The following is a 14,971-nucleotide window of genomic DNA, read 5'->3' as shown; positions in this document are numbered from 1 at the left end:
GTGGATTTTTATATAGTTTAAATTAAGCTATAATCTTGGATCTTTATTAAGTCTTAGTTAAGCTTTAATCTTGGATCTTTATTAAGTCTTAGTTAAGCTTTAATCTTGGATCTTTATATAATTTAAATTAAGCTTTAATCGTGGATCTTTATTAAGTCTTAGTTAAGCTTTAATCTTGGATCTTTATATAGTTTAAATTAAGCTTTAATCGTGGATCTTTATTAAGTCTTAGTTAAGCTTTAATCTTGGATCTTTATATAATTTAAATTAAGCTTTAATCGTGGATCTTTATTAAGTCTTAGTTAAGCTTTAATCTTGGATCTTTATTAAGTCTTAGTTAAGCTTTAATCTTGGATCTTTATTAAGTCTTAGTTAAGCTTTAATCTTGGATCTTTATTAAGTCTTAGTTAAGCTTTAATCTTGGATCTTTATATAATTTAAATTAAGCTTTAATCGTGGATCTTTATTAAGTCTTAGTTAAGCTTTAATCTTGGATCTTTATTAAGTCTTAGTTAAGCTTTAATCTTGGATCTTTATTAAGTCTTAGTTAAGCTTTAATCTTGGATCTTTATATAGTTTAAATTAAGCTTTAATCGTGGATCTTTATTAAGTCTTAGTTAAGCTTTAATCTTGGATCTTTATATAATTTAAATTGAGCTTTAATCTTGGATCTTTATTAAGTCTTAGTTAAGCTTTAATCTTGGATCTTTATATAATTTAAATTAAGCTTTAATCGTGGATCTTTATTAAGTCTTAGTTAAGCTTTAATCTTGGATCTTTATATAGTTTAAATTAAGCTTTAATCGTGGATCTTTATTAAGTCTTAGTTAAGCTTTAATCTTGGATCTTTATATAGTTTAAATTAAGCTTTAATCGTGGATCTTTATTAAGTCTTAGTTAAGCTTTAATCTTGGATCTTTATATAATTTAAATTGAGCTTTAATCTTGGATCTTTATTAAGTCTTAGTTAAGCTTTAATCTTGGATCTTTATTAAGTCTTAGTTAAGCTTTAATCTTGGATCTTTATTAAGTCTTAGTTAAGCTTTAATCTTGGATCTTTCTATAGTTTAAATTAAGCTTTAATCGTGGATCTTTATTAAGTCTTACTTAAGCTTTAATCTTGGATCTTTATATAGTTTAAATTAAACTTTATTCGTGGATCTTTATATAGTTTAAATTAAGCTTTAATCGTGGGTCTTTATATAGTTTAAATTAAGCTTTAATCGTTTAAAATCGTTTATATAGTTTAAAATAAGCTTTAATCCAAGGTTAAGAAAAACTTTAATCGTGGATCTTTATTTAATTTAAGAAAAGCTTTAATCTTGGATCTTTATTAAGTCTTAGTTAAGCTTTAATCGTGGATCTTTATATAGTTTAAATTAAGCTTTAATCGTGGGTCTTTATATAGTTTAAATTAAACTTTAATTGTGGATCTTTATATAGTTTAAAATAAGCTTTAATCTTGGATCTTTATATAGTTTAACATAAGCTTTAATCTTGGATCTTTATTAAGTCATAGCTAAGCTTTAATCGTGGAGCCTTATATAGTTTAAAATAAGCTTTGATCGTGGAGCTTTATATAGTTTAAAATAAGCTTTGATCATGGAGCTTTATATAGTGTAAAATAAGCTTTAATCGTGGATCTTTATATAGTTTAAAATAAGCTTTAATCCTAGATTAAGAAAAGCTTTAATCGTGGATCTTTATATAGTTTAAGAAAAGCTTTAATCGTCTAGTCCAGCTTAGGTATCGATTCTTTCTTTAGCCCAGTTTTTTCTTCAATCGCAGTTCTTGAATGAATTCATACCTTTAACCAGCAGATTCCAATTCAGTCTAATAAATTGATTATGCGGTTAAGGGTTAATAATTCCATTACAAAGGCATATAATAAGACGAAAAAAGGACCTTTCAAATCTCAAAAAAAGAAAGGACAAAGGAAAATAACCATAAAAAATACAAAAGACACAGAATAGAAAAGAAAAAAAGAATAATGAAAGAAATGAACTAAATAGTTAAGTCAATGAGAAAAAATTAAGAATGAAAATAAGAAAGATTTTTATGTGACAAACAGCAAACAAATTTATACACACATGGGGAGCATAAGTGTAACAATAAAGGAAGTGTTAATGTTTAACAGGATTTAAACTACTTTAAGGACTAAAGAAGGCAAATCCTCAACAATGTAAATCAATTGGCTGCAATGGTAAACATTAAACTGTCAACAAAAAGCCTACATATTATTAACCATGATCCCCTCTATTTAAGGGAAAAGAAGCTGACTTGGACCAATTTGATTAAATTTCATTTTCAATTTCCACAATATTTTTATCATAAATTTAAAATTCTTTTCATTTGAAATGTGCCAATTTTCAATTTATATTCTTTAGATAATGTTTTGCTAAAATGTCATATTTTTCTTTTTGCTCTCTCTTTTTACTTCTGTAGTTTCGTCTGTATTTTGGCACTAGTTACAATGACGTTGTTTTGAAAACATTAACAGTTCAGTTTTTCTGCAATTTTTTTTTTTATAAATAATACAAAAAGTAGTTGTATTTAGTTAATAGAAAATGTAGCTTTTTTATGCAAATATAAATGCTGTTGCAACCTAAAAAAGTGGGAAAATATTAATAATGAAAATAGTGTGCCTAAATAAAGATAACGGGGGACATGTTTTTTTTGCGCCAACTTACAAAAATATAAGGCAGCTAAAAGTAAAAAGAGAAAGAGGAAAAACTAAAAGGAAATCATATGAAAAACAGTGGTTTTGAAAGATTAAAATTTTTTGGTTAAACATCGAGATGTTCAACTTTGACTGACTGTAGCTTATGTTGTATTTAAACAATTTCTTTATAAATTATATTTACTGAAAGCCTGGCTTCTACTCTATGATTCCTTAATGCATAATTTTTTTATGGGGCTAAAAGTTTAGAAGATTTAGATTTAGTAAGATTTTTTTAATAAACGAGGTCAAAGTTCAATGTTTTTTTTTTTTAAATTCCATTGAGTATTTTGCCAGATTTTAAAGAAATTTAAGAAAAATGTAACGTCATGTGGCTAATTTTAGTAAAATTGCTTAAAATTTATTTTTTTTTGAAATTTTCTCACATTTGAGGTTTTCAACTTTGACACCCTATAGCTCACACTGTATTCAAATAGGATGATTGCAACTTATATTTCCTGAAAGCCTAGATCCTTCTGTATAATTGCCCTATACATAACTTTTGAATCGAACTGTTAGTTTAGTATTTTTAGAAAAAAGGTCAAAGTTCAAATTTTAAATTTTTTTGGAATTTTGCTTAAATATTTTTTATTTTAAAACAGACTATTATGAAACTTAATAAAATATAGTTCTTGAAATTTAAAATCAATATTGGACAAAAAAATAATCGAAATTACGCCTTTTGATTTAAAACTTTTAAATAAAAAGGAGGTTTATAACTTTTAATATCTGAAAGCATAGGCCCTCCTCTATAGTTTAGCTTTACATCATATTTTAATTGGACTCCTAATTTATATGATAAATATATTTTTACAAAAGGTCAAAGGTCATATTTTAAAATTCTACGAAATTTCTATCTGGTTTTAAACTAATTGTAATAGAACTTATTGAAATTAGTTTCCTAAATTTAAAATTGATATTCGAACAAAAAAAATTGAATTGAAAATATTTCGTTATTTCCAATATGTTGCACATAATCACCTTGTAGCTACCTCTGTATTCAAGCAGGATGTTTACAACTGTCAATTTCTGAAAGCTTTGGTCCTTCTCTCTTATTTTGACAACTTGTGGCTCACCCTGTATTCAAACAGGTTGGTTATAACTTTAAATTTTTGAAAGCTTAACTCCTTCTCTATAATTTTACCATACATCAGTTTTCAATCAGACTGTTAGTTTTGAAAATATACATATTTTTAACAACTGAGGTCAAAGGTCAAATTTCTAATTTCTTTGAAATTTCCTTTATTTTTCCTGTATTTTCAAACAGATTTTGATAAAACTTAAAACAATCACTGCCTGAAGTCTAAAATATGAGTCCACATTTTTAAAACGCAACTAGTTTAGCTTTAATGGTTATTTTAAGATGATTTCGAAAAAAAGAAAATTTTTTTTTTTCAAAATTCAATTAAAATTTTTTTTGGAAATTTTGTTCAATATCAGTTATTTTTCAAAATTTTACCCCTGAGGTCACACTTTTGAAAGTTTCAGATTTTTCACGAAATATAAATTTGTTGAAAATCTTTAATTTCTCCAACTTTTATCACTGAGGTCAAAGGTCATATTTTTCACATTTAAGATTTTTCGCGAAATATTCTGAATTATGCGGAAGATTATGATGAAACTTATCACTGATCATAGGTATTATTAAAATTTATGACAAATTTGTTGAAAATCTTTAATTTCTCCAAGTTTTATCACTGAGGTCAAAGGTCATATTTTTTAATATTTAAGATTTTTCACCAAATATTTTAAATTATTTGAAGGATTATGATAGAACATGACTCTCATTATATCAAGTATTAAAATTTATTCAAAACCAGTTATTTTTCAAACTTTTAATGCTGAGGTCAAAGGTCAAATTTAGACAAATATAAGATTTTTAACGAAATATTGTGAATTATTGGAAAATTATAATGAAAGTAGTAAAATATGTTTGCTTAGTTATCAAAATGTCTATTAGAGCCAATGATTGGTTATTTTTCGAATTTTTATCCAAGAGGTCAAACTTATGAAAATTTTATATTTTTCATATTTTCAGTTTTTGTGTGGATTTCAATGATATTTGAAATAAGTAAAACCATGAAATGATATTTTGAGAAGAGAAGATAAGGATTTGAATTTAACCCTAGCTCTTTGGGTTCAAAATGAACAGAAATGTTTAAATATCTTGCAACAGTATTTCAATCCAAATATTTAGAGAATTATGACTGTGATCATGGTAATTTCATTTAATATTTTTTAGGAATTTGACTAAAAAAACTTCCATTTTTCATACATTTACAGCAGGGGTCAAAGGTCACATTTTTGAATATTTTTAATTTTTCACAAAATAATTTAAATTTTTGCAGTTTTTGATATAAATTGAAGAAAAATATGTGTAAAATAAGAAATTCATATTTAAAGCGCTGAAGAATTCGAACTAACCCTTTAATGCTTTTGAGGTCAACAATACCAGAATCTTTGAAAGCTCTAAAAACTTTAAATTCATTATTAAAACAATGAATTTAAGAATGAACTTTTTAGTGATTAAAATCTAGATATTAAATTATTTATGCTGTGAGGTCAAAGGTCACATTTTTGAAAACGCTAAAATTACTATGTAAATTAATTATTAGCATAATAAATTCAAGAAATTACATTATTATGGTTAAAACACTGGAAATTAACCAGTTTTTGCAGAGAGGTCAAAGGTCAGTTTTCAAAAATATAAGATTTTTCACAAAATATTTTTAATTTTTGCTTGGATTTTAATGCCAAAAAATGAATTTTGAATTAATTTTTTAGGTTTTGAAACCTTTAAGCTGTGGGGTCAAAGGTCACATTTTTTAAAAGGCTAAAAATCAATATAAAAATTAATTATTAGCACAATACATTGAAGAGACTACATTATTATGATTGAAAATCCAGGAAATTAACCAGTTTTTGCAGAAAGGTCAAATTTTAAAAATTTAAGATTTTTCACAAAATATTTTGAAATTTTGTGTGGATTTGGAAGAAATATATAAAGGAGTTCATTTATAATTATTGTCTCTAAAAAAAACAGGGTCTCCTAAGTTAATTTTTTATATTTTGAAATCTTTAAGCCGTGGGGTCAAAGGTCACATTTTTTTAAACGCTAAAAATCAATTTAAAAATTAATTATTAGCATAATACATTCAAGAAATTTCATATGTATGATTAAAATCCAGGAAATTAACCAGTTTTTGCAGAGAGGTCAAAGGTAAAATTTTAAAAATTTAAGATTTTTTACAAAATATTTTGAAATTTTGTGTGGATTTGGAAGAAATATAAAAAGGAGTTCATTTATAATTATTGTCTCTAAAAAAAACAGTGTCTCCTGAATTAATTTTTTATATATTGAAACCTTTAAGCTGTGAGGTCAAAGGTCACATTTTTTAAAACGCTAAAAATCAATATAAAAATTAATTATTAGCATAATACATTCAAGAGACTACATTATTATGATTAAAAATCTGGAAATTAACCATTTTTTACACAGAGGTCAAAGGTCAAATTTTAAAAATTTAAGATTTTTCACAAAATATTTTGAAATTTTGTGTGGATTTTATCCCAAAAAATTAATTTTGAATTAATTTTTTATGTTTTGAAACCTTTAAGCTGTGAGGTCAAAGGTCACATTTTTTAAAACGCTAAAAATTACTATGTAAATTAATTATTAGTTTAATACATTAAAAAAATACATTATTATGATTAAAAACCTGGAAAATAACCATTTTTTACACAGAGGTCAAAGGTCAAATTTTAAAAACTTAAGATTTTTCACAAAATATTTTGAAATTTTGTGTGGATTTGGAACAAATATATAAAGGAGTTCATTTATAATTATTGTCTCTAAAAAAACAGTGATTCCTGAATTAATTTTTTATATTTTGAAACCTTTAAGCTGTGTGGTCAAAGGTCACATTTTTTAAAACGCTAAAAATCAATATAAAAATTAATTATTAGCATAATAAATTCAAGAAATTACATTATTATGATTAAAATCCTGGAAAATAATTATTTTTTACACAGAGGTCAAAGGTCAAATTTTAAAAATTTAAGATTTTTCACAAAATATTTTGAAATTTTGTGTGGATTTGGAAGAAATATAAAAAGGAGTTCATTTATAATTATTATCTCTAAAAAAAACAGTGTCTCCTGAATTAATTTTTTATGTTTTGAAACCTTTAAGCTGTGAGGTCAAAGGTCACATCTTTTTAAACGCTAAAAATCAATATGAAAATTAATTATTAGCTTAATACATTCAAGAGACTACATTATTATGATTAAAATCCTGGAAATTAACCAGTTTTTGTAGAGAGGTCAAGGGTCAAATTTTAAAAAATTTAAGATTTTTCACAAAATATTTTGAAATTTTGTGTGGATTTGGAAGAAATATAAAAAGGAGTTTATTTATAATTATTATCCCTAAAAAAACACTGTCTCCTGGCAAATAATAACAAAGTCGTGCTGATGACTAAAGGAAAATTAGGGAGGCATAAGCAGGAATACAAACCTTTTTTCTCGTTACTTAAAAAATCATAATAATAAAAATATATTTACAATAGTTTTGTTTCACAAATAAACGAAAAAGGAAAATAATATTTGGCCTAAAGCAAATGTAGTTTGCAGTGTAAATAATTTATTTTAAACATTTCTTTTAGCATTTAGCAAGAAAAATTAAAGAAAAGAAAATTAAATTTATGTTAAATTGTGGTAACATATGTTATTTTTTTAACATTAAAATTTTTAACACTTCATTTAATGTTAAAGAGATATTAAACATTTTGCAACAATAAATTTATAACGTTTTTTTTATAAATCAACTTCCAAATGTCAATTTGAATGTTTGTGACAGATTTTAGCGATTTGTCAAATGTTTTTTTGTTGTTAACAAATCCTAACAGTTTATGTATGTTTCAGACATATTTTCTTCCTTTCGTTACACATATTAAATTGTTTAATACGCACGATTTAACAAACAATTTTTGCTTTTTGGTTTTCATTTATTTAATTTCAAAATGGAATAAATGTAATAAGAAATCAGGCAGTGAAACTTTCTCTCTCTCTCTCGCCTTTACTCAGCATGTGTCAGAAAGTCAAACAATTGTTGGTTTCAGCTCCTATTTTTTTCATTCACAATACTTCAAATGTTGTTTATTTGCTAAGTTTTTAAACTACCCACCCATTCAAACACTTTATCCACTTATTTCTCTCAAAATAAGTCACACACCACTCTAGTGAAATTATTCGCAACTGAATAAACAATGCCGGCTCTTAAATACAGACATATTTTTTTCACACACGTGATTTGGTTAAATAAATTAAATCTGAAATGAAATTAATAGTCTGCAAATTATAATCTGACCATAAACTATAAACAGCAGAGCGAACAATGGTAATGAAATTGTATCGCACTCTTACTGCTTGTTTTAAGTAGGAGTATAATTTGGTCAGCGATAAATGAGGCATGAAAAAATTGCAATTCGTATGATTGAAATAAAAATAAGGAAAAAAAGCCTGGGAATGGAAAAGATTTGCTTAAGAAATACATTAATATTTACTTTGTTAATGTGTTAGAAAATTAAGAAAAAATAAAATTTCGCCATAATGAATTTAAAAATTATCTTATTATGAATTAAGTATAGAAATTAGCCCTATTTTTGCACTGAGGTCAGAGTTCACATTTTGAAAAACTTTAAAAGATCTTACTTAAATTAAGTATTTCTATAAGAAAAATTCAGAATTGTAGATTTGAAACATGATAATTAAGAATTTTAGGCGCTGAGGTCAAAGGTCATATAGGGGTCAAATTTCTAAACATGTTTTAAAACGCCAAAAAAACACTGTATAAATTATATTTCGTCATAATGAATTTAAAAATTATCTTTTTATGAATTAAACATAGAATTTAACACTTTTTTGCACTGAGGTCACAAAGGTCAAATTTTGAAAAACTTTAAAAATCCAACTTAAATTAATTATTTGATAAAAAAAGTTGAGAATTACATTATAATGACTTTAAAATATGATAATTAACAATTTTAAGCCCTGAGGTCAAAGGTCATATTTTGGAAAATTTAAGATTTTTCACTAAATCTTAAAAATTTTTAGGAAATTGTAAAAACAAGTTTTAAAAAAATGTTTAATATCGAATTTTAAGATTTTAAAGGGTTAATTTAAAAGTTTCAATCCATAATATGATCAGTTTTAAATTTTGTGTTTATTAAATATTATTCGCGATAAAGTTTTCATTCTCAGACATTGTTTAATATTGAGCTTAGATAGAGTTGTGTAACGTTTTTAAAAATCTGACCTTTGACCTTAGGGCATTATAGAGGTAATTACAACATTTTAATCCTTATAGGATCATTTTTTAATCTTTATCAAAATCTGCAAAAAAATTCAAATATTTTATGAAAAATCCAAAATTTTTCAAAATATGACCTTTGACCTTTGGTCATAAAAGTGTTAGTTATCCTGTTTTAAGTTCAAAATAAGTTCATTCTTACATTAATAAGGTAATAATTAATTGAGACCATGAAAAATTAAGAATTGTAGATTTGAAACATGATAATTAAGAATTTTAGGCGCTGAGGTCAAAGGTCATATTTTGGAAAAATTGGATTTTTCACTAAATCTTTAAAACTTTTAGAAAAAGGTTTGAAAAAAGCTATTTTTACTAAGAAAATTCCTCCTATATATTCGTTTTAAAATTATTTTTCCAGGTTTTGCCTAAACCAGAAACCAATTTATGTGAACTCTAAATTGAAAAATCTAAAATTCTTTATTGCACTTAGGGGTCAAATTTGAAAACTTGTTTGAAAACTTCAAAAAACACTGTATAAATTATATATCGCCATAATTAATTTAAAAATTATGATTAAACATAGAAATTAACACTTTTTTCCATTGAGGTCACAAAGGTCACATTTTGAAAAACTTTAAAAATACAACTTAAATTAAGAATTATTTAAAAAAAGTTAAGAATTAAATTATAATGACTTTTAAACATGATAATTAACAATTTTAAGCCATGAGGTCAAAGGTCATATTTTGGAAAATTTAAGATTTTTCACTAAATCTTTAAAATTTTTAGGAAATTGTAAAAACTAGTTTTAAAGAAAATGTTTAATATTGAATTTAGATAGTGTTTTGTGGCGTTCTTAAAAAATGAGACCTTTGACCTTAAGATTTTAAAGGGTTAATTTAAAAGTTTTAATCCATAATATGATCAGTTGTAAATTTTGTTTTTATTAAATATTATTCGCTATAAAGTTTTCATTCTCAGACATTGTTTAATATTGAGTTTAGATAGTGTTGTGTAACGTTTTTAAAAATCTGACCTTTGACCTTAGTGCATTATAGAGGTAATTACAACAATTTTAATCCATTATATCATAATTTTTTAATCTTTATCAAAATCTGCCAAAAAAAAATTCAAATATTTTATGAAAAATCCAAAATTTTTCAAAATATGACCTTTGACCTCATGGCATAATAACTTTAATTTACTTGTTTTAACACCAAAATTAATATAACTTATTCGTTATGCTAATAATTAATTAAGACAAGGTTGTTTTTTGCTTTTTTTTTAAATGTGAACTTTGACCTCAGTACATACAAAATAGAATTTTCTGATTTTAAATCCAAATTATTATCATTCTTATAGTATTACGGTAATAATTAATTTTACAAACGATTTGTTTAGTGTTAGAAAACCAAAAATTTCAAATATTTAGTGAAAAATCGTAAATTTTACAAAATATGACCTTTGACCTTTGGTCATAAAAGTGTTAGTTATGCTGTTTTAAGTTCAAAATAAGTTCATTCTTACATTAATAAGGTAATAATTAATTAAGACCATGTTTTTAAGCTTCTTTTAAATATGACCTTTGACCTCTAGGCATACAAAATATATTTTTCATAATTTAAACCCATATTATTATCATGTATTACGTAATAATTAATTTTAGCAATGATTTGTTTAGCCCTTTAAACTTATTTAATTATTTTGACAAACATTTTTGCGAGTTCCATCAAAATCTGTAACAAATACTTAAGCAAATAGAGAGACCTAAGGTTCAAAACTTAAATTTTTGGCACTTAATATATTAATTGAGAACTTCAATTGTATTTTCTTTAAGTTCCATCAAAATATTCCAACAAATTTTAATTATTTAGTGAAAAATCTTGAATTATAAAAAATATGACCTTTGACCTTAGGTCATAAAATGCTTAATTATCATATTTGCTTAATTATCATATTTAAGTTTTAAAAACAGTTTTTGTTTGTAAAAAAAGACTAGTGCTATGAAAACTTTTTTGGAAAATTCTTTTAAAATTAAATAATAATAACATTCTATGGCAAACTTTGTGTTGAATGCTTTCCTATTATTTTATTCTATTAACAAATTTATATGTGTTAATTTAATTATTTGTATTGTAATTCCCCTGACATTTGATATAAAAATTGTATAAACCTCATAAATACATTGTAATTTACATTATGTATTTCAATTGCATACAATTCTTTTTTTTATTTAAAAAACCAAGAAAATCATCATAAACAACTACAGAACACATAAAGTTAAACCTAAAAGAGACATCATACACATTCATTGTGTTTAACATGTGATAATTAAATGTCACTGCAACTCATTACATTTTTAAACATCACTGAACAGACACACACATTTCTTTCAACGAAGGCCTTGCAACATCCCTATACTGCCTGTCACAACCACCCGAAAAAAGAAATATAACGGGAAAATTAAAAAAATCAACATTAAACACAAAATACTCACGTTGACTAATGGGACATATCACTTATCACATGTTAAATACATTGAGAGCGATAGAGAGAGAGAGAGTGAAATAATCACACATTCGTAAAACGTTTAATGAAAATTCTCTTTCATACAGATAAATTTAATTGTGTACAAATGTAATTGAAATTTTCATTTAATTTTCAGTTTTTATACCCTTCATCATGAGTGTGCAAGGTTGGGTATATATAAGTTTATCATTCCGTTTGTAATTTCCACATTTTTCATTATTATTCTGGATCGTTATAGATAGCGGAGTCGGTATAGCCATATCCGTCTGTTTGTATGTATGTTGAAATCAACTGTCCGTAGCCCCCAAATTAGTTACATACATGATTCATACATCAATATATTCGCTATAGTCTCGAATCGGTTGCTATTGTTATATCGAGAAAATCGGCCCACAAATGGCTGAGATATAAGCAAAAACCCAAGACTACCTCTATTTTTTACCTATTAATCTATATTTAGAATAATATTTCATTAATATAGACAATATTGGTATCTAATCATAGATATTTAAAAAACCTTTACAACGACGTATATAATTCGGACCTACAGTGGGTCGAAATCAGGAAAAATATTTTTTAAGCCAAGTCCCTCTATCCGTATGTATGTTGAAATCAACTGTCTGTAGCCCCCAAACAACTTACATTCATAATTCATACATCAATATAACCGCTATAGTAGCGGATCGTTTGCTATTAAAAATCAAGAAAATCGGACCACAAATGCCTGAGATATAAGCAAAAACCCAAGACTGCCTCGATTTTTGACCTATTTAACCTATTGATCTATATTCGGATTACTATGTCATTAATATAGACAATATTGGTATCTAATTATAGATATTTCAAAGTCCTTTCCAACGATGTATATAATTTGGACCTACAGTGGGTCCAAATTATATACATCAAAAAAATTTTTTTATAATAATTTTTTTTACAATTAATTTGTTTCCAGTGTTGTTTTTTCACTAATAAAATTATTTTCGGGAAAAAAAATTTAAAAAAAAAAATTTTTTGTTCGAATAAAATTTATACGATTATTCGAATAAAAATTTCAACGTTACTCGATTCACAATTTTTATTCAGTGTTTGTTTCCAGTGTTGTTTTTTCCGCTAATAAAACTATTTTCGGCAAAAAAATTAAAAAAAAAATTTTTCTTCGAATAAAATTAAAACGATTATTCGAATAAAAATTTCAACGTTACTCGATTCACAATTTTTTATCCAGTGTTTGTTTCCATTGATGTTTTTTTCACCAATAAAATTATTTTCGGCAAAAAAAAGTAAAAAAAAAAATTTTTATTCGAATAAAATTAAAACGATATTCGAATAAAAATTTCAACGTTACTCGATTCACAATTTTTTATCCAGTGTTTGTTTCCAGTGTTGTTTTTTTCCGCTAATTAAATTATTTTCGTCAAAAAAAATAAAAAAAAAAAATTTTGTCTTCGAATAAAATTAAAACGATTATTCGAATAAAAATTTCAACGTCACTCGATTCACAATTTTTTTTGTATTTGTTCTCAAATAAACAGTTTTTTTTATTTGCATAAAATTTTTATTCGAATAAAAACACAGACTTTAAAATTATTCGTAAAGCTGGAATCCGGGTTTGAAATTTAGATACAATTTTTTTTTTTGGGTGAATTACTTATTTCATTAATAACATAAGTTTTTAGGGTATATTTTTGTTGAAATATTTTGATTTTGTACTTTGCAATACAAATACTTTGTTATTTAATTTTTGAATTTATTTATGTTTTTTAAATCAATGTAGTCTGGTTTCATACTTTAATATGAAAATTATTATTTGTCACTTACTGAAAATTATTTGTTGAATAAAGAACACACTTTTGTAAAAAATCTAGAAAATAGATTGTGGTTGTGTATTTATTTGGCCTTATAAAAAGATAGACTTCCAACAATTTTAAAATAAATTATTCGAATAAAAATTAAAATGATTATTCGAATAAAAATTTCCATATTAATCTATTATTAAAAACTGTACATATTTATTCTCAAATAAAGATTTCTTTATTTTCATACATTTGTTATTCGAATAAAATAGCCGGGTTTTAAAATTATTCGATTTTAATTTAAGACACAATTTTTTTCGGGAAATAACTTATTCCATTAATAACATAAGTTTTTATGGTATATTTTAAAATAAATTATTCGAATAAAAATTAAAACGATTATTCGAATAAAAATCTCAACATTAATCTATTAAATAAAAACCTTATTGTTCATATTTATTCCTAAATAATCTACTTTTTTATATCTATAAAATTTTGATTCGAATAAAAAACCGGGTTTTAAAATTATTCGATTAACCAAAAACCGGGTTTTAATTTAAGACTCAAATTTTTTGTTGGAGAAATCAATAATTTTTCCAATAGCTTTAACTTTTGTTATATATTTTGAGATTGATTACACGAATAAAAATTTAATCGTTTATTCGAATAAAAATCTTTAACATTACAGCATTGTTAAAACCCCATTTTTTAATAATTATACTTAAAAATTTTTATTTTGCATTTTTTAATCGATTAAAATTATTCGAATAAAAATGTCAACATTAATTTATTAAATAACAACCTTATTTTTCATATTTATTCAGAAATAAATTACTTTTTTATATCTATAAAATTTTTATTCGAATAAAAAACCGGGTTTGAAAATTATTCAAAACCCGGGTTGGAATTTTAGGCACAATTTATTTTTGGGGAAATCACTTATTCCATTAATAACATAAGTTTTTATGGTATATTTTAAAATAAATTATTCGAATAAAAATTAAAACGATTATTCGAATAAAAATCTCAACATTAATCGATTAAATAAAAACCTTATTGTTCATATTTATTCCTAAATAAACTACTTTTTTATATCTATAAAATTTTGATTCGAATAAAAAACCGGGTTTTAAAATTATTCGATTAACCAAAAACCGGGTTTTAATTTATTTATTTTTTCTTTGTGGAAATCAATAGCTTTAACTTTTGTTATATATTTTGATATTGATTACACGAATAAAAATTTAATCGTTTATTCGATTAATAATCTCAATATAACATCATTGGAAAAAACCCAATTTTTAATAACTATACATACTTAAAAATTTTAATTTTGCATTTTTTTAATCGATTAAAATTATTCGAATAAAAATGTCAACATTAATTTTTTGAAAAAAACCTTATTTTTCATATTTATTCTCAACTAAACAACGTTTTCATTTCTATAAAAATTATTATTCGAATAAAAAACCTGGTTTTAAAATGATTCACAAATGGCTACCGAAGACTACCTCGATTTTTGACCTATTTAACCTATTGATCTACATATATCCGGATTACTAAGTCATTAATATGGACAATATCTAATCATATTTCAAAGACCTTTCCAACGACGTTTAC

The sequence above is a fragment of the Calliphora vicina genome, chromosome 1 (assembly GCF_958450345.1).
Source record: "Calliphora vicina chromosome 1, idCalVici1.1, whole genome shotgun sequence".
Taxonomy (NCBI): Eukaryota; Metazoa; Arthropoda; class Insecta; order Diptera; family Calliphoridae; genus Calliphora; species Calliphora vicina.
Note: the sequence above shows the minus strand (reverse complement) of the source record.